At 43.8% G+C, this 19,526-nt stretch overlaps 1 pseudogene; it reads right to left on the bottom strand.

The window, feature by feature from the left end:
- Positions 1-14,834: 14,834 nt before the first annotated feature.
- LOC142832841 (tyrosine-protein phosphatase non-receptor type 11 pseudogene) lies at positions 14,835-16,154 on the bottom strand (annotated as a pseudogene).
- Between the last annotated feature and the right edge of the window lie 3,372 nt (positions 16,155-19,526).

The raw sequence follows: 19,526 nt of genomic DNA, 5'->3' as shown, positions 1-19,526 counted from the left end.
ACATGAGTAAACAGACCCAATTTCTGATTTTAGAGTAGCCAGCGTGGGGGTCAGGCAGGTGGGCTCAGCATTTGCACACAGAAGGCTGTAGACAGCCTTCAACACAGGCTGCTGATTTCTTACCCCTCATGCAAAAGGCTGTTAAAACTAGGTCCTGTGTGGCCAGGAGAATATGAAGTCGGCAGTTGTGATAGCTCCTAACAGAACCCTCACTAGTCAGTAGTACTGATGTCTCTAGTTCAAATTCTCAATTTATTCACGTTTGATGACATAAGCAAATGGAGACTTAAGTGAACAGTATCTTTAGAAATTAGGCCTTACTGTCAAGTTGTAAAAGTTTAACAACAGCATAAGTAATAAAATATGATATTTGGGTGGTGTACTATGTGACTTCTTTAGGAACAACTCAATAAGGTGTAGCATATTCCTAGTCCTGGAAATTTGATTTTATAGCATATGATATCTAACTGGAAGTACTGTCTTCCCCATCACATAGTAACCATCTTTAAACATTTTATATATGTGCATATTTCAGGAAACTTCTAGAGTTCCAGTTATCAATAGAGCTTTTCCACCTTGCTGTTTTAGTCAATATTCTATTGCTGTATAAAGACACCATAACCATAACAACTCTTATAAAAGAAAGCATTTAATTGCAGCTTGCTTACACTTTCAGAGGCTTAGTCCATTATCAGTATGGTGGGAAGCATGGTGGCATGCAGGCAGACATGGTGCTGGAGGAGCTGAAAGTTCTACATCTACACCAGCATGGAGCAGGAATAGAGAGTCACTGGGTCTGGACCCCCAGTGACACACTTCCTCTAACAAAGCTGCACCTACTCCAATAAGACTATACCTCCTAATCCTTTCAAAAATGCCACTTCCTGATGTCAAATATAAAATTATATTAGCCTATGGGGGCCATTCTTATTCAAATGACCACACTTTCCATATACCTTCCTTTACTTTGCCCACCCACCTACCTCCTCCATTGAATCTTCCCTTATCCTGTTGTAACACTGATATAGATATGAATAATTTGCATTAGTATAGATTTTGCTTTATTGATAGAGATTTACTGTCAATTTTGTTATATGTATAAATGTTTCTGATGTAACTTTTACTTGATAACTTTTGTTATATGTAATTTCGCTATGTTAAGGTTAAAGCCTTCCTTTTTTTGTTTAAACAGAAAAAGGGGAAGTGATGTGGGAGTGTCATATATCAATCTGTTGATTTCATTGGCTAAGCAATAAAGAAACTGCTAGGCCCATTGGATAGGCCCACCCTTAGGTGGGTGGAGTAAACAGAACAGAATGCCGGGAGGAAGAGGAAGTGAGGTCAGACTCGACAGCTCTCCTCTCCGGAGCAGACGCGAGAGAGACGCCATGCTACCTGCTCCAGGGAAGACGCACGCTATGAAGCTCTCACCCAGGATGGACTTAGGCTAGAATCTTCCCGGTAAGCGCACCTAGGGGCGCTACACAGATGGTTAGAAATGGGCCAGAGCAGTGTTTAAAAGAATACAGTGTCCGTGTAATTATTTGGGGCATAAGCTAGCCGGGCAGGGCAGGTGGCTGGGGTTTTGGGGTCGCAGCCCCGCACCGCCCATATTACTACACTTTATTCAATTTTCTGTTTTTTTAAGAGCCCGTACCCTACCAACCCCTTCGTAGATACCTGGCCTCTGTTTATATCCTAAATGAAACACATTTAAAGATAGCATCCATGTATAAAGTGGGAAAAAACACATTGTTTGTCTGTTTTGGTCTTGGTCACCTCACTTAGTAGGATTTTTTTCAATCCATTATTTACCTGCAAATTTTATAATTACATTTTGTTTTCACAGCTGAATAATATCCCATTGTATAAATGGATTATATTTCCATTATCCCTTCCTCTCTTGATAAACATCTAAACTGTTTCCACTTTCTGGAGAGAAAAGCAGTGAACATTGGTGTGCTGATGCAGGTGAGGCTCTTTGTATGTATGTCCAAGAGTTGTAGAGCTGGATTCAGAGGTATATCTATTTTCAACCCTGAGAAGCCTCCTCACTGATTCAGTAGTGGCTGTACCAGTTTACACTCCCACCAGCAATGAATAAGTGTTCCTCTTTCCCCACATCCTCAGAGGCATGCGCTATCATTTCTTTCTTTCATCTGGGCCATTATGGATGGTATAAGATGAAACCTCCAGGTAGTTACAGTTTTTGTTTCCGTGGTGGTTAAGGATGTCAAACCATCTGCTCTATTCACATGCAGTGAACATATATACATACATACAGTGACACACCCATACATGTGAAGTAAAACAACAAATCTTTACAAAATAGTTGAAACAAAAAAAAATGGGACTGGGATGGCAATAAGGCTCTGCAAGTAAAGGTGCTTGTAGCCTGACAACCTGAGTTTGGTCCTCAGAACATTCATGATAAAAGGAAAGAACAAACTCCAGCAAGTTGTTCTTTGTCCTCCAGGACACACCCCTCCAATAAATAAATAAAAATTACCAAACTGCCCAAATCAGTAAAATTCTAACAATGACAAAAACAAATAAATAAATAAACCATTGAAAATTGTGGATCAGATGATCAAATTTCTCTCCCATACCACCTTAAACTGCCCAGAAATCCCTGCAAATCTATTGTCATTTCTTTCTGGGTACTTCCAGAGATTTTTGTTGTTATCGATGTTTTTAATAATTTATTTACTTATATTTAATGTGCATTTGTGTTTTGCCTGCATAAATGTTTGGGTAAAGGTGTTGGATTCCCTGAAACTGGAATTACAGACAGTTTTGAGCAGCCATATGTGTGCTGGGAATTGAACCTGGGTCCTCTGGAAGAGAAGCCAGTGTTCTTATCTGCTGAGCTAAGTCTCCAGGCCTTTTTTATTGTTTGAGACAGGATCTCACTCTGGCCCAGGCTGGCTCCAGAATGATCCTCCTCTCTCAGCCTGCCAAATACTGGGATTCTAGGCTTGACCCAATATAGAGAATTTTTTTTTTCAAGTAAATAAACGTCGCTAGCATACAAGTTCAAGACTCAGGAAGGAGAAGACAGGTTAAGGCATAACCAGCTTAACTTCTTAGTCACACAGAAGGGATCCCCAAATCTTCTAAAATAGACAAAGAAGAGAAAAATCAATGTGAATGTCTGTACATGAACACGGGACTGAGCAGATAGATGGGTCAGTAAATAAAGGTGCTTGCCACTAAGTCTGATGACCTGAGTTCAGTCCTCAGAACCCTCACGGCAGAAGGAAAAACTGACTCCAGTTGTCTCCTGACCTCCACACACATGCACTCACACACACACATGCCATAGTGGGATGTGGCCCATGAATTTAATCCCAGTTCACAGGAGGCAAAGGCAGGTGATACTCTGTGAGTTTGAGGCCAGCCTGATCTACAGGGTGAGCTCCAGGACAGCCAGGGCTCCATAGAGAAACCCCATCTCAGAAAGGCAAAAGAAAAAGAAAAAAGAAAAATATGACCTAGAATAGTCCACAACACTACGAGGATGAACCTGTCTGACTAGTGAAGGAGGTCAAGGATGCCTCTTAGATGGTCTTCATCTGGGTGGTCAGCTTACCCCAAGTATCTTTGGCAGGAGATAAGATCCCAGAATTCACCAACCTTGTGACAGGACTATGGTTCCTCAAGACTACAGAGAATTCCAGGTTAAAGGAATGATATTCCTAGAAGTTACAACCAGGGTGTGATGGTGAATACCTCTGAATTGCAGTACTTGGGAGACAGAGGCAGGTGCATCTCTTTGAGCTTGAGGCCAGCCTGCTCTACATAGCAAGTCCAAAGCCCACTAGGGCTACATAATAAGACTCTGAAACAAAGAAAGGAAGTTAGAACCAGATGGACTTTATGATACAGACCTAAAACTCAGCATTTGGTAGGTGATATCAGAAAGATCAAGAGATCAAGACTGTGCTCAGCTATATAGTTAGTTTGAGGACACTATGATTATACAAGATACTAACTGAAAAATAAAAGCAAAACTCTAAATCAAACAATACAAACCAAAAGCATCTCCTTGCCATATATGTGTCTCAAGGTATGGGGACCTACAGACAAGAGACACGCATACTTACAGACAGAAAGTCAATTCTTTTTCATTTTTACAAAGTGATCACAGTTTCCAAGCTACCTCATGTTATCAGGTGGATATTGCAACAAGGCATGGAATGCTGGTGATATGGCAGGCCCAGTATCAACAGACTTACTGGTGTCATCTCAGTGCAACCTCTAACAGACCTGTAATATGGTTACCATTATTATGCCCATTGTACAGAATGGGGAACAGAGGCTCAGGGGAAATGAAATAACTCATAGACAACAGTGCTATGAACTGTAGGAGGGCAGGATTCAAATTCAGGTCTTCTTGGCTCTCAGACCCACATGCTAAGTGTTTGGACTGCCCACTATACAGCCTCCAGCAGGCGTTACTGCCTTGCTCCTCACTCTTTATGACTTCTCCCTGTTAGTGAATTAGTCGTGTGTTGACACTTCTAGTCTCAGTCTAGTGGGGTGTTTATTTAACTGATGGATGTTGCTCCCCATTTGAAGTATATACGAACATACCTTTATATTTATGAATATATATTATATAATATCAATATATTAGTGAATATGTATTATATATATTTCTACTCTCCCTAAATAATTAAACAAATATTATTATTATTTCAAATACCTATCAGTAGAGTAGATCTTCACACATTCATTATATGAAAGTTTATTTTAAAATGTCAGAATAGAGGACTAGAGAGATGGCTCAGAGGTTAAGAGAATTGCCTGCTCTTCCAAAGGTCCTGAGTTCAATTCTCAGCAATCACATGGTGGCTCACAACCATCTGTAATGGGGTCTGGTGTTTTCTGGCCGGCAGGCAGACACTCAAATAGAATATTGTATACATAATAAATAAATAAATAAACAAACAAATAAATAAATATTTTTAAATGTCAAAATAGAGAAATAAATGTTTATAAAAATGAAAAAATTATAGACAGCTAAAAACTGTCTGTAACTCCAATTCCAGAGGATCTGACAGTCTCACAGTGGCCTACATGAAGGCAAAACACCAATACATATAAAATAAAAAAAAATAATTAAATTTTTGTAGGAGCCAGTGGGGACAGGAGCACCACAAGAAATCCCACAGAACTAACTAACCTGGGATCACAGTGGCTCACAGAGACTGAACCACCATCAAGAGAGCATGCATGGGACTGACCTAGGCCCTCTGTACACATGTTACAGTTGTGTAACTTGTGTTCTTGTGGGACTCCTAACAGTGGGTGCAGGGCCCGTCTCTGTTGCTTGATTTTGGGACCCATTCTTCCTACAGGATTGCTGCATCCATCCTTAATAGAAGAGGACATGCCTAATCTCGCCACTACTTGATAGAATATGTCTGGCAGGTATCCATATGAAGTCCACCTTTTTCTGAGGAGTAAAAAGAGGAGGAGGAATGGATGGGGAGTGAGAGCAGTGGAGGTAGGAGGGAGTTACTGAGAAAAGAGGAGGGAGGGGAAATTTTGGTTGGGATGTAAAAATAAAAAATAATAAAAATAAACTCATGCCCAAAAAGGAGAATATCAATTGTTATCATACTTAAACTTGAGGTATTAAAAGAATGGCCCTCTAGGGACATTGGCACTTATTGTAATTTTTTTATAATGTGTTTGCAGTTGTATAGAACTAGTTAAATAAAATTAGGCATAATTTTGATCAGATCTAATACATAATGTATTTGCCTTCTTCTTGGAATAGTTATATCATGTTTAGGCATTATTATGACCTGATATTCACCCACCTGAAATAAATAAGTGTAATTCCCAAATTGTTTGAGCTCTTGCTGCTCTTGCAGAAGGCTGAATTTCAGTTCCCAGCATCTATATGGCGGAACATAATAATTTGTAACTTCAGTTCTGTGAGATTCAATGCTCTCTCTGGCCTCCAAGAGTACCTACATTCATGCGCACACACAGCCCTTCCACCCACCAAAAACAAAACAAAAGACCACAGCATCTTGGGTCTTCTCCTTCTTGATGTAGTCCATCTCTGTTTTTTACATCACTGCTTGTCTTAATCAGAGCACCTCGAGAATCCAATCCCCACTTCTTGTCTTCATGTATTTCATGTATACTCCCTCAGGTAACATACTCTCAGACACACACACACAAATGAAAATAAATTTTGTGGTTGAGAAGATGGTATAAAAATTATAACAAATACTTATTAAAAAGCCCTAGGAAACCAAGGATGAAAGCCATTGTCATGGGAGTCTCCAGATGTGCATTGCTAAAGTTCCCTGGCATCTTGCAGGTGAATGCTGAAACAGTGAAGTCCTGCATCTGCACATCAGGCTAAACAGGCAGCTATCATCAGTGAGATCCAGAACGGCATGAGCATTAACAGTAGGCATGTGATGCCGCTCTCCAACCTTATGACCTACAAAGTGCAATGAAGGGGAGGTTCCAAGATGCCGAATCTTGAAGTTCACTGTCCACATACCTGGGAGTGTCTATGGCATATAAACTGTACCACTGTGTGAATTGACCTGGACAGAATGTAAGGTGTCACCACCAAAAGCCAAATTGAAGTGACAGGCTCAGACATTCTAGTAAGTTCCCAGTGTGACAACTGTAACACAGCCAGTTGAAACATGGCTTTTGCCCATATCCTAAATCTTATCCCATAGGAAAACTTACCATCACCAAAAATCAAGATACATATGGTGACCTAGGGTCTTAGTCCCTTAACCCATTTCCGGTGCTGCTTTCATAGCCATTTCCAGAGAGTATGGCTGAGGGTGTAGGTCAGTGGTAGACTGCCTGCCTAGCATAGATGGGGTTTGATCTTTATCAACACACACACACAACACACACACACACACACACACACACACACACACACACACTACCTTGCTCTCTATTGGAAGTTTAGGGGAATCTAAATTTAGGGTGTCTGATTCTTGGTAAATATCACTCCCAGCATCAAAACATTATACCATGTGTGACAGTAGGAGCCCCGAGGACTGGGTGTTTTCAAGTGTATTCTAGTCTGATTTTTTAAATGCATATACCACTTCACTGTACCTGACATGCAGGTTTTCTGTTTTTGCTGTTGCTGTGTACATGTAGGTGCATATTCATGTGGATACCCCTCCATGTATGTAGAGGCCAGATGTTAGTCAGTCTTGGGTGTTGTTCCTCATGAACCATTGGCCTTTTTATAATAACTTTATTAGCATATATTAATTATGAATAACATAAATTTCATTCTCATCTTTTATGTATGTATGTGACACGCTTTTGTAGTAGTGATCTTTCTTTACCTTCTGTTGTAGGAGCTGCGGTGGGCTGCGTTCCTGCCCAGCTCCGCACGGCTGGCTTTACCCGAAATAATTACACAGAAACTGTATTCTTTTAAATACCTCTTGGCCCATTATATCTAGCCTTTTTTCGGCTAACTCTCGCACCTGGACTAGCCCATTTCTTATAATCTATGTAGCCCACGAGCTGGCTTACCAGGAATGATCTTAACCTGCATCTGCCTGGAATGGGAGAATCATGGTGACTCCCTGACTCAGCTTCTTTCTCCCAGCCTTCTGTTCTGTTTACTCCACCCACCTAAGGGTGGGCCTATCAAATGGGCCTAGCAGTTTATTGCTTAACCAATGAAATCAACAGATTGATATATGACATTCCCGCATCAACCTTCACTTATTCACTCACTCCTATTCATCCCCTCTCTCTTCCCAACTAGTTCTTCTGTTTTCGTGTCTTTTATTTTTCCAGTAACATTTCAAAATGTTTTTCCATAGCACTTCAGTGAATGACATCAGGGCTGCTGTCAAGAACATGGGTGTGGAAGGGTTGTGTACAGGAACATGAGTACCTTACTAGTGTTTACACCATTGAAGACAATGCCTGACCATGCCCCCATCATGAAGCCCCGCCTTACGTGATAAGATGTTGACAGGACAGGTCTTCTGAGGGTCTTGTGCATGTTTGGCACAATTGATAGGTAACACTCTCCATGTCCTTGGTAACTCTATTGCATCACTGACCATGAGGCTGCACTGATAACCATCAGCCTTTGTGGTACCATGAACAGCTGCTTGGTTGGTTTTGTTGATTCTGGTGTTGGGACATCTGCTACTTTGGTTTGGAACTTCTGAGAGTGGCTTGGGACCCATGCTTCTGGGCATCTCCCCTGATATGGGATGAAGTCCTGGGTATTATCAGGTTTGGCCTGGCCTTGATACAATTTATGATGTGGTATCCTCCTTTTTTTAAATTTATTTATTAAAGATTTCTGCCTCCTCCCCACCACCGCCTCCCATTTCTTTCCCCCTCCCTCGATCAAGTCCCCCTCCCTCGTCATCCCTAAGAGCAATCAGGGTTCCCTGCCCTGTGGGAAGTCCAAGGACCTCCCACCTCCTTCCAGGTCTAGTAAGGTGAGCATCCAAACTGTCTAGGCTCCCACAAAGCCAGTATGTGCAGTAGGATCAAAAACCCATTGCCATTGTTCTTGAGTTCTCAGTAGTCCTCATTGTCCGCTATGTTCAACAAGTCCGGTTTTATCCCATGCTTTTTCGGACCCAGGCCAGCTTGGCAGTTTCTCAGGAAATTCGGGATCAACCTTCCCCTGGACCCAGCAATACCACTCTTGGGAATATACCCCAGAGAGGCCCTATCATACAACAAAAGTATATGCTCAACTATGTTCATAGCAGCATTGTTTGTAATAGCCAGAACCTGGAAACAACCTAGATGCCCTTCAATGAAAGAATGGATGAAGAAAGTATGGAATATATACATATTAGAGTACTACTCAGCAGTAAAAAACAAGGACTTCTTGAATTCTGCATACAAATGGACGGAAATAGAAAACACTATCCTGAGTGAGGTAAGCCAGACCCAAAAAGAGGAACATGGGATGTACTCACTCATATTTGGTTTCTACCCATAAATAAAGGACATTGAGCCTATAATTTGTGATCGTAGAGAAGCTAAATAAGGAGGTGAACCCAAAGAAAAACATATAGGCATCCTCCTGAATATTAACCTTCATCAGGCAATAAAAGGTACACGAGGGGTGCACACACACACTGAGACAATGGGGATGTTCTATCGTGGTATCCTCCTTTTAAGGCCAAATTACATCCAACCAGAGAACCAGGTGTGAATCTTGATAAGATTATGAAAAAGATATTCCTATTACTACAAGGTTCCTTTATATTATTTTTCAGCAGACACGCCAATTGGCACCCCATGAAAATACCTTTTAAATGACAAACATTTTCCAAATTTCCATTTTTTGTCCTCTTGCTTGTTGTCTTAGTTCTGGGTTTCCATTGCTGTGAACAAACACAAAGACCATGGCAAGTCTTTAATTCTGATAGCTCACAGAGATTTAGTTCCTTATCATCATGGGGGGAACCTAGGAAGCATGCAGGCATATATGGTGCTAGAGAAGGAGCTGAGCATTCTCATGTCTTGACTCATAGGCAACAGGAATTGGTCTGAGAAATTGAGTGTAGCTTGAACATATATAACATATAATCCAAGAATAAGAATATAAAAATGTAGATTCCAAAAATAAGAACATAGAAGTAAAGAAATATAAAGTTGTAAGCCTAGGAGAATGAGAGCGGACTGTCAGCAGCTTTCTCAGCAACTTAAGGATTAACTATTATCGAGGGTTACTCCGCTTTATAACCCATAGCTCTACTTACAAAACTGAAGCATCTCTCTGCAAACTGAGAGACCAACACATCCACCCCACCACACACCATTCTTGATTAACGATAACAACAGATATGAGCTGCGTTAAGTTTAAGAAGATAGGAATAAATAAGGACTGTCTCCTGGTAGTTGACTGGAAAAGTCAGTTGAGACAAACAAAAGCAGGAGCCACAGCAAGTGTCCCAAAGAGCAGAGCTATGGGGTCTCTGCTCTTGTCATCATGGGTTAATCCTTGTCATTGCTTTCTGTGTTTGGCTGGAGTCAGCCCCCTCTTCACAGGAATCATAATAGACTCCTCTCATTCCAAGCCTTGATGTCTGTGTCCCCAATTCTGCCCCAGTTATTTTTTATTTATTTATTTATTTTACTGATTTTTATTGAGCTCTACATTTTCTCTGCTCCCTTTCCTGCCTCACTTCTCCTCCCTTCAGCCCTCCTCCAAGGTCCCCATGCTCCCAATTTACTCAGGAGATCTTGTCTTTTTATACTTTATACTTCCCATGTAGATTAGATCTATGTAAGTCTCTCTTAGGGTCTTCATTGTTGTCTAAGTTCTCTGGGGTTGTGGTTTGCAGGCTGGTTTTCTTTGCTTTATGTTTAAAAACCACCTATGAGTGAGTACATGCGATAATTGTCTTTCTGGGTCTGTTACCTCACTCAAAATAATGTTTTCTAGCTCCATCCATTTTTCTCCAAAATTCAAAATGTCATTATTTTTTTCTGCTGTGTAGTACTCCAGGCTTGGGTACACTCAGACCCGCTGGGCATTAGAGGGACGTTTTGAAGCCATGTACACTCAAATCACCCCTCGGCCAGAGATACTAAGTAGGACCTCTGGCCTTACCTTGCATTCTGTTTGCAAAGAACACCCTCCTCCAGTCTCTATTCTAAGTGGTACTCCCTCCTGGCAGGTGGGGCCCTTAAAAACTCGCCTTTGAGTAGATGCAGGACATGCCCCTTGAAGATGCTGCTCTGGAGGTCAGATCTGCATAGAAAGCTGCAGTCCCTATGGTGGACAGGTGCCAGCGGCACAGGGACACATATAGAATTTCCACCAGGAAACCTGGTGAGCCTCCCAGTGTGGATCCTGGGAAACAAACTCAGATATCCTGGAAGAGCAGCAAGTGCTCCTCAGACCCAATTTGTTTTGTTTTGTTTGTGAAATAGGATTTCTGTGCAGCGCTGGGTGTCCCAGAACTCGCTCTGTAGACTGGGCTGGCCTCAAACTCAGAGATTCACCTGCCTCTGCCTCCCATGTGCTTTAAAAGGGGTGCACCAGCAACTGCCCTGCTTCTTGTTTTTCTTAACTACACTTTCTGTGTGTGTGGAGGGGGTAGGAGCATGTAGGGGTCAAAGACAACTTGGGAGAGTTGCTTCTTTCCTTACACGATAAGGGTCATGAGAATTGTACTCAGTAACACAGTGTTGACAGTGATCCTTTTGTGGTGTTGGGGTTTAGTCCCGAGGATAGAGCCCAGGTCCTCACATATGCTAAGCCATCACAAGCAGATGTTTGTTTTCTGATGGCAGGGATAGATCTTGGGCCCTCACAATGCCAAGTGAGCACCTTGCCACTGAGTGGTCCCAGCTTGGCAGTCTTGTTTGTAACCTCTGACAGGTTTGTTTACTGCCTAGTTTTTTTTTGTTGTTTTGTTTTTTTTCGAGACAGGGTTTCTCTGTGGTTTTGGAGCCTGTCCTGGAACTAGCTCTTGTAGACCAGGCTGGTCTCGAACTCACAGAGATCCGCCTGCCTCTGCCTCCCAAGGGATTAAAGGCGTGCTCCACCACCGCCCGGCTTGTTTACTGCCTAGTTTTATTAACATAGCCATGTCCTGAGGGTGACAGAGTCTTCGTGGAGACATTGTCCAAGATGTCTTGGCACTCAACTTTGTCATCCCTGCTGTTGAAGTCCCAGGACCTCACATCCCCGTCTTTGACTGAACCTACTTTCTAGCCAGCATGGCAGCACACATGTCATCCCAGCAATTGAGGGGCAGAAGCTTCTCCTGAACAGTGTGAAGTCAGCCTGTGCAACACAGTCAGGTGCTACCTCCGTGTCCAGCTACAGCCACAAGCCAAGCATGCAGACATCCCTAGTCCTGGGAGGAAAGCCACATGGTACACCAGAAACCCAGTGAGACCCAAGCTGCTCCAATGGGGCAGCTGTGACTAAAGAGGAAAGGCTAGGAAGGCAGCAGCTGCTGCTGGTTTGCAGTGAGGAACAGGGCCCAGGAATGCTGAGACACTGAGGCCTAGGGGCAGAAAGACCCAGCAGCAGGCCAGCCTGTCTCAGCCTGAATTGACCATTTAAGGAGGAAGGAGCCCTGAGTTTTGAGCCCAAGCTGCTTGTGGCCCCATGACCTGGGCTGCTGTGGGCTGCTGGGTTCAGGAGAAGGGCCATGTTGGGGTCCTGCTGTGATCAGAGGGTGCAGCAGAGCATCTGAAGGGCAGACAAGGAGCAAAGGAGAACAGACAAAGGTGGCAGAGATCTTTTAGTGCTTATATGAAGCAGAGCTGGGAAGTGAGGTACAGGTGAAGGGGAGCAGCAGGCCGTGTCTGTAGAGCTGGGGCAGTCCAAGGGGAGAGGTCCCAGAACCCGGGGACCATCCTGGGGTTAAGCATGATGGGGCTGGAGGGTCTCCCAGAGGAGGGGGTTCTGTTCTTCCCAGGACAGTCTCCATCAGAGCCTGAAGTGCTGGGCCTAGGAGGTGAGGAAAAGGGGACAAGGGAGGGACTGTAGAGTGGTGGGAAAAGAGGGGCCATGGGTGAGGCTGTCATGTAGTTGGGTCTTGCTGGTCTATGCTGGGACAGGCTAGACAGTTACAGGAATGAATATTTTTTCTTCTGCTGATTTAACAAATAAAAAGGTGGGGAAAGCAAGATCTCAGCAGTCAACCAGACAAACTTTACTAGGGGTATACTGACTAGTTTTATGTCAACTTGACAGAAACTAGAATCATCACAGAGAAAGCAAGCCAGTGTGCAGCACCCTCTATGGCCTCTGCATCAGCTCCTGCTTTCCTGATGGCTCTGGTCCCACTGCTGCTCCACTCTCGTGCTTCCTGCTGTGCAGCTTTGGAACACGTGTCATTTTGTGAGACCAAAACCAATTATTTTCTGGGACAAGTGGCTGATAGTGGCCATATTGGTACCTGGCCTTACAGGTGCCTAACTTGCCTCTGTCCTCCTGACTTATCCTTGACAAGCCAGCCTGGAACTACAGTACCTTAGCCCAGGGTAGACATGAATTTACTAACAGTCGCAGGGCGGTGGTGGCACAACCCTTTAATCCCAGCACTCGGGAGGCAGAGGCAGGCGGATCTCTGTGAGTTTGAGGCCAGCCTGGTCTACAAGAGCTAGTTCCAGGACAGGAACCAAAAGCTACGGAGAAACCCTGTCTCAAAAATCCCCCCCAAAAAAAGAAAAAAAAAGAATTTACTAACAGTCACCACATGAGCCTGACAGTAGACAATTGTTAACATGATATGACAATTAAACAGAATTGACAAGACATTGCTGCATGTTGGGTCACAATGAGCCCTTATCAGTCCTAAAGGGTCATAAACAAATGATCCAATGGCCAGAGGAGGAATTGGAGCACCCCCATTTCCCTTAGGCTCTGAGATTAGAAGCATGTCTACTAGATCTTCTTGAATCCCCGGATTGTCCAGACACAAGATACAAGATAAAACCAGAAACCTATCAATTGGTAAAAACAGTAATAATAAAGTTTACCAGAGACCAGAGACTGGGGTGCCCCCCCCCAGAACCAAGTTTGTGCTTCCCTGTATGGGTCACCAAAATGTTAGGTCCACAGGGGGTTGTACAAAAAAACCACCGAAGTCTAGTAAACCAGAAGCAAACTTTATTCCAGGAAAAAATAAAAATGAAAAAATAAGTAAATAAATCTCCTTGAGAGCACAGCCAGAGATGGACTTGTAAGACTGTGGCAAAACCTGGTATCTGAACTCCTCCTTATAGTAAGAAGCAACAAGAATTAGGCAATAACAAAGGAATTTTTAAAATTTTGAGATGAAACTTAGATAATTGCTTTTCTTTACAATGTCCATTAACAGGGTTTCTTGAGTTAAACTAGTGTTTGTATTCAGTCCACTGTCTCTCTCTGGTACTTGTGGATAGTGTTTACCAAAGCTCTGCATTCCCGATACTGCCACTTTCACATAGCAGGGAAGGCTATGGGACAATGTAAAACCCATATGTCAAAAGCCACGTACATCCCATCATTTAAAAGTTAACTCAGCTCACCTCAATTATGCTGGTCATGAGTGGCCAGGGGATTATCTTAGGGCTAACTCAATTTGTAGATGGATGATTTCTCCTGCAAATGGAGAATATAACTACCAAAACAGAATAGCACCTAACATCTACCTCGACTGTTTATACACATTTTCCATGGTCTTAAGCTTGACAACCACAGCATCAATCTTGGACATGATGCTGCCTATGGAGTGCTCCACACAGTCAACACGTCTTTCCAGTGCCTGGAACTCTTCATAGAAGACCCTGTTGGAGATACTGTCCCTCCTCTGGGAGCTATGCCCACTGTCGTCATTATCATCCTTCTTAGAGTCATCCAGGCTTCTTGGGAAACTTCTGATGCTCGTGGGACATGGTAATGATCTATGTTCCAAGCCCAGAACCTCCCTTACTTCTGCACTGAATGGTGTTTGAGTGCAATGTGGCATGAGGTTCTGGTCACTGGTTGTCTGGTTCACCAGGAAATTCTTACTGTTGATATATTTGTGTCCTTTCCTTTTGCTTTTATGTTCCTCCTTGATCTTGTGCTGCAGCCTCTGGATGTAATGCTGGACAGCCATGTAGATGAACCAGTACTGTGCCTCTTTCTGGACCATTCCTGGCCTCTGGGACCGCACCATCTGAATGGTTTTAGAAACATCGATGTCATGATCAACACCTTTCTCTCTAATGATGTCAATAAGGATATCAATCACAATGAATGTTCCCGTCCTGCCAATTCCAGTATTGCAGTGAACTACAACAGGGCCTGCATCCATGATGCTCTCCTGCTTGTGGTGGACCTCCTACAGGAAGTCCAGCACACCTCCAGGGTCACTGGGCACACCATGGTCGGGCCATGTCTGAAAGTGGTAATGCCAGACAGTTCTCTCCGTATTTCCTTGTCCAACCTTGGAGAGCTTGAGTTCTCTTAAGGTGTAGTTAGGAGCAGCACTTTCTTTGATGTTCCTAACACGTATGACCCCATAGTCTTTGAGTGCATACTCATCAGGCCAGTACTTGACACATTTGCTCTTCCCTCTCTCCACCTCCTTTGTGGTCATGCTGATGACTCGAGAGTTCTCCTGGAACACCATCCTCCAGAAATCATTCACCGTGTTCTGCAGGCAGCCTTGAGTGGCAATGTAGCTCTTTTTGGGTTTTGAATTGTGGCACTTGGCTTCAAATTCAGGCATGATGATGTTTGCATTGATGTAATCAGAAATGGGCTCATTGGGATCGCCATCGTGCAGGACAACCCTAGTGTGATCGAATGGCAAGATGTTTTTGTATCTATTTTTGTTTTTATTTTCTTGTCTCCGACCTTCTTTTTGGCTATAGAGAAATTTGTATTCCTGTTTCTGTAGTGTCTCAAATTCTTCCCAAAAGCCCTGTTTGACCATACCTGTGGTCTCAGCTACCTTGCTTAGCTCTCGAACCCTGCTTTCAATTTCAGCAGCATTAATACGAGTTGTGTTGAGAGGCTGCTTGAGCTGCAGGACTATGCCAAGTGTCGCCACAATGGGGTTCTTCTTGTAATGCTCCACCAGGTCTCTCAAAGAGTCAAAATACTCTCCTCCACCAACATCATATTTCCGTTCCTGACATCGGATCATAACGTGGCTCACTTTGGACTTGCCATCATTGCTCTTCCATTTGTCATCACCTGTGATGACAGAGAGAACAAAGTCTCCAGGGTATCTCTGGCTCCCTCGAACAAGAAAGCTGTCATGCTTACCCTTCTCCATTAGCAGTTTCTCTGCTTCTTTACCAGACAAGGGACCATGGAACCACCTTTCAGAGGTTGGGTCTGCACAATTCAGTGGGTACTTGAGCTCAACAACATCTCCATTCTTTTCTTTTAGCTGCTCGTGATGTTCCATGTAGTACTGGAGTAGTTCCGCCAAGGTGGCAAACTTCTTCCCACCATAGAGGTCATAGTAGTCCCCAGTGTTCTGAACCTTGATGTGATAGACCGCTCCATTTCTTCTAACAGACACAGTAAAATCTCCAGGGTTACTCTCACTAGGCCTTGTCAAAAAGCTGCCATCAACTCCTGTGGTTAGAAGGAGATTCTCAGCCTCCACACCAGTGATGTTGGGGTGAAACCCTCTCTGAGACGCCATGTTCCCCTTGGCTCCTGCTCCACATAGACCTGCTGCTTGCTCAGGCTCCTTGGGACACTGTCACATGTGTGTTGGAGGGGCTAAGCAAAGACCCACTGAGGAGTAAACACATGTGCAGGGCAGGTAGAACTGGCCCACTCTACATGCAAAATCCCCCACCAGACCTGGATCCTGGATACTGGCTGTGCCCCACTAGGGTCACTCTGCTTCAGTCCTGGGCTTTGGCTCCTGCTCTGGTCTCACCACCGTGTCCACCTTAGGCAGACTGCCAGGGCGGAGGTGGGAGCTGGAACTATGGGTGAGGTTTGTTTGTCCATCAGCACAACTGGTATCCCAGGGGGCAGGGCTCATGCTGCGCTCTAACAGTCATCCCCAAAAGCAGATCAGTCTCTTTGTCCCTGTCCTTCTCTACATAAGCTATGCAACAAACAGTCTTAGAGCTTTAAACAGAGTTTGTAGACCTCACCATAGCAAGTTATAAAACATCTGTGACCTTGAGAAGTTGCTGCCCATACAATAACCATAGACATATAATTTGGGCATATCAAAAACATTTACACGTAGCCAACACACAAGGTCAATGACAGAAATATTATTTATAAATGCAGATATATTTACAATGACATCTCTGGTTATATGAACAAAACATACAACCCATACATAAAAATGCAACAAGAATATAAAAGCCTTTGCTCTATATTTACAGCTTTACTCTTGAGCCACTCACCACACTGTCGCTTTATTTTTATCTGAGCACTCACTTTTAATTTGTGGTGTCCATCACTTTACTCCTGTTCTCAAACCCCAGCAACATCCAGCGCCATTTGTCTTGGGCCAGCCGACTCGTCCATATGTTCCTGAAAAGTCCAATGTGGATTGAGGAAAGAAACGGACAAAAGACTGAAGACAGAGTCAGGAGATCATCCCAATGAATATTGAATCTGCCTCTTATTTTTTCATAGCCCTTTTATACCCCAAGCCAAAGGGGTAGGCAAAAGACTGTTTGTTTGTTTTTTAATCATTATATAAAGAACAAATAAGACTGATTACTTTATTAATATTCAAAACATCTAACAGCAATGCCCTAGGTCAAACATCTTGCTATTTGGAGCAAAACATCCATTAGCAACACCTTAGACAAAACATCCTATTATTTGGGCAACATATGGAACAACTTTACCTGAGGCCAAACATCCTGTTGTTTGACCTTGAAGGAGGAAAAATATGCTCGAACTCTCTGACCTTTTGTCAGGATGGAGCAGAGCCACTTCATGGGCCTCCACATACCCTGCCTTTGGGGACACATGATTCTGGGAGGGTGACTTTTTGAGTTTCAGACACTGTGGGGGACTCAGTATGCCCACTCCAGCATTCAAGAACCCTGGACTGGTAAATGGAAAGATATTCCCAGGCCCCCAAAGGCTCAGGGTTTAGGGACCTAAGGTTATAAGCCTGCCCAGATATAGCTTCATTTCAGATTCACCCCTTCAAGGAACAGTCACTCACCATGGCCTTGCCTGGTACTCTTCCCATTATCCTAGACACTGGTGGTCTGGGTGCCCTCTATCACTGCATCAGTGGACACAATAGTAGCCAGAACATGCTGCCTTCATTAGACCTCATTCTGAGCTGCAGCCTGGGACTTCCTGTCCTGTCAATGCTACCCCGGCTTCCGGAACTTTGACAAAGAGAAGGCTATACCTTGAAGAGATAACCCTACAGCAGAGATCCCACACCCACAGATCCACTAGGGTCAGCTTGCTCACCCTGGAGTGTATGGGAGGTTCCTGTGTGTGCTTGGGAGGTCTGAGTATCCTACCCAGGTCTTTCTGTCTCTCCAAGATGCCTCACAACATTGGGGACAACAATGGAGAAGAGGATCCTGGCTTCAGCTCTACTCCTACCCCTAGCACCTCCCAGCCCAGGAAACATTTGTGAACCAAGAGGCCATCTCCTGCTGCCTAGTAAAAAAAAAAAAACCCTGTTTGGACAGGGTCCAGCCCTCCACATCACCCTGCCATGGGCTCTTAGCCCTTTCTGAAGCCGCCCACTACTTCTCTGTGACTGGTAGATTTTTGTTATTGTTGTTGTTTTACATGAAACACCTGATGGTCTAATAAAGAGCTGAATGGCCAATACCAAGACAGAAGCAAGATAAGGCAGGGCTTTCAGGCGGAAAGTATAAAAGGTGAAAGGAGAACAAGCCAGCCACCCAGCTACACAACAAGCCATGGGAAAAGAAGCAATGAAAGGTATACAGAAATAGATAAAAAGAAAAGCCCAGTGGCAAAAGGTTATGGGGTAACATAAGATTTTTAAAAAATGACTAGACACAAGCCAAACTAATCCTGGGCATTCATAACTAAGAATAATCCTCTTCTGGGTGTGATTTATTTAGAAGCTGCCCCCCCCAAAAAAGCCAAAGAAGTAAAATATCCCACAACAGGGGATCCTTGGAGCACTGGTCACTGGCCCTCAAAACTCCAAGTGTGACTTCTGAGTGAGGTGGCCAGGAGGCAGAAGGCCTGTGAGCTGCCTTGGAATCCTAGACACTAGGGAGTTTTCACAGGCACTGCTCAGTGAAGACCCACTGTTCAGAAGAGGTAGTGCCTGTCACCAAAGCACTTGGAGACTGAGGAAGGAGGACTACAATTCCTAGAACAGTCAGGGCTATGTAGTGATATACAACCCACAAAAAAATGGTAGGGAGAACCAAGCAGTGGAGGCACATGCCTTTAATCCCAGCACTTGGAAGGCAGAGACAGGTAGATCTTTGTAAATTCAAGGTGAGTCTGGTCTAAAAGAACTAGTTACAAAACAACCAGGGCTGTTAAACAGAGAAGCCTGTCTTGAACCCCCTCAAAAAAAAAAAAAGAAAAAAATGGTGGAGAGAGGGTTCCTATGGAGAAGAAACTGTGCAAGCATAGAAATCTGAGTTCAAGTCCCCAGCACCTAAGTATAAAAGCTGAGCATGACAGGGCACATCTGGAAACCCCAGCTGGCAAGTGGAGACAGGACGGTCCTTGGGGCTCCCTGTTCAGTGTGTATAGCCCATCAATGAGCTCCAGATTCAGAGAGGGATTCTGTCTCAAAAATAAGGTAGAGAGTGCTAGAGGAAGACATAACATAGACCTCTCCTCCACATGCACACACAGAAAGCTTTCTGGAAAGAGGTGTGGAGAAGACCAAAAAAAGAGAAAGAAACAGAGGTTCAGAACGGCAAGTATACATACACATCTGAGGGGATATAGCTCAGGGCCACATCACATGCTAAACACCCTAGGTTACATAGTCAGGTTACAATGTAAAAAAAAATTCTGCCTTCAAGGACCCTTCATCACTCTGTCCTTGTGTGGCAGGGCTAGCCTCAGA

The sequence above is a fragment of the Microtus pennsylvanicus genome, chromosome 12 (assembly GCF_037038515.1).
Source record: "Microtus pennsylvanicus isolate mMicPen1 chromosome 12, mMicPen1.hap1, whole genome shotgun sequence".
Lineage (NCBI taxonomy): Eukaryota > Metazoa > Chordata > Mammalia > Rodentia > Cricetidae > Microtus > Microtus pennsylvanicus.
The sequence above is the reverse complement of the archived record's forward strand: the minus strand, read 5'-3'. Positions and strand labels throughout refer to the sequence as shown.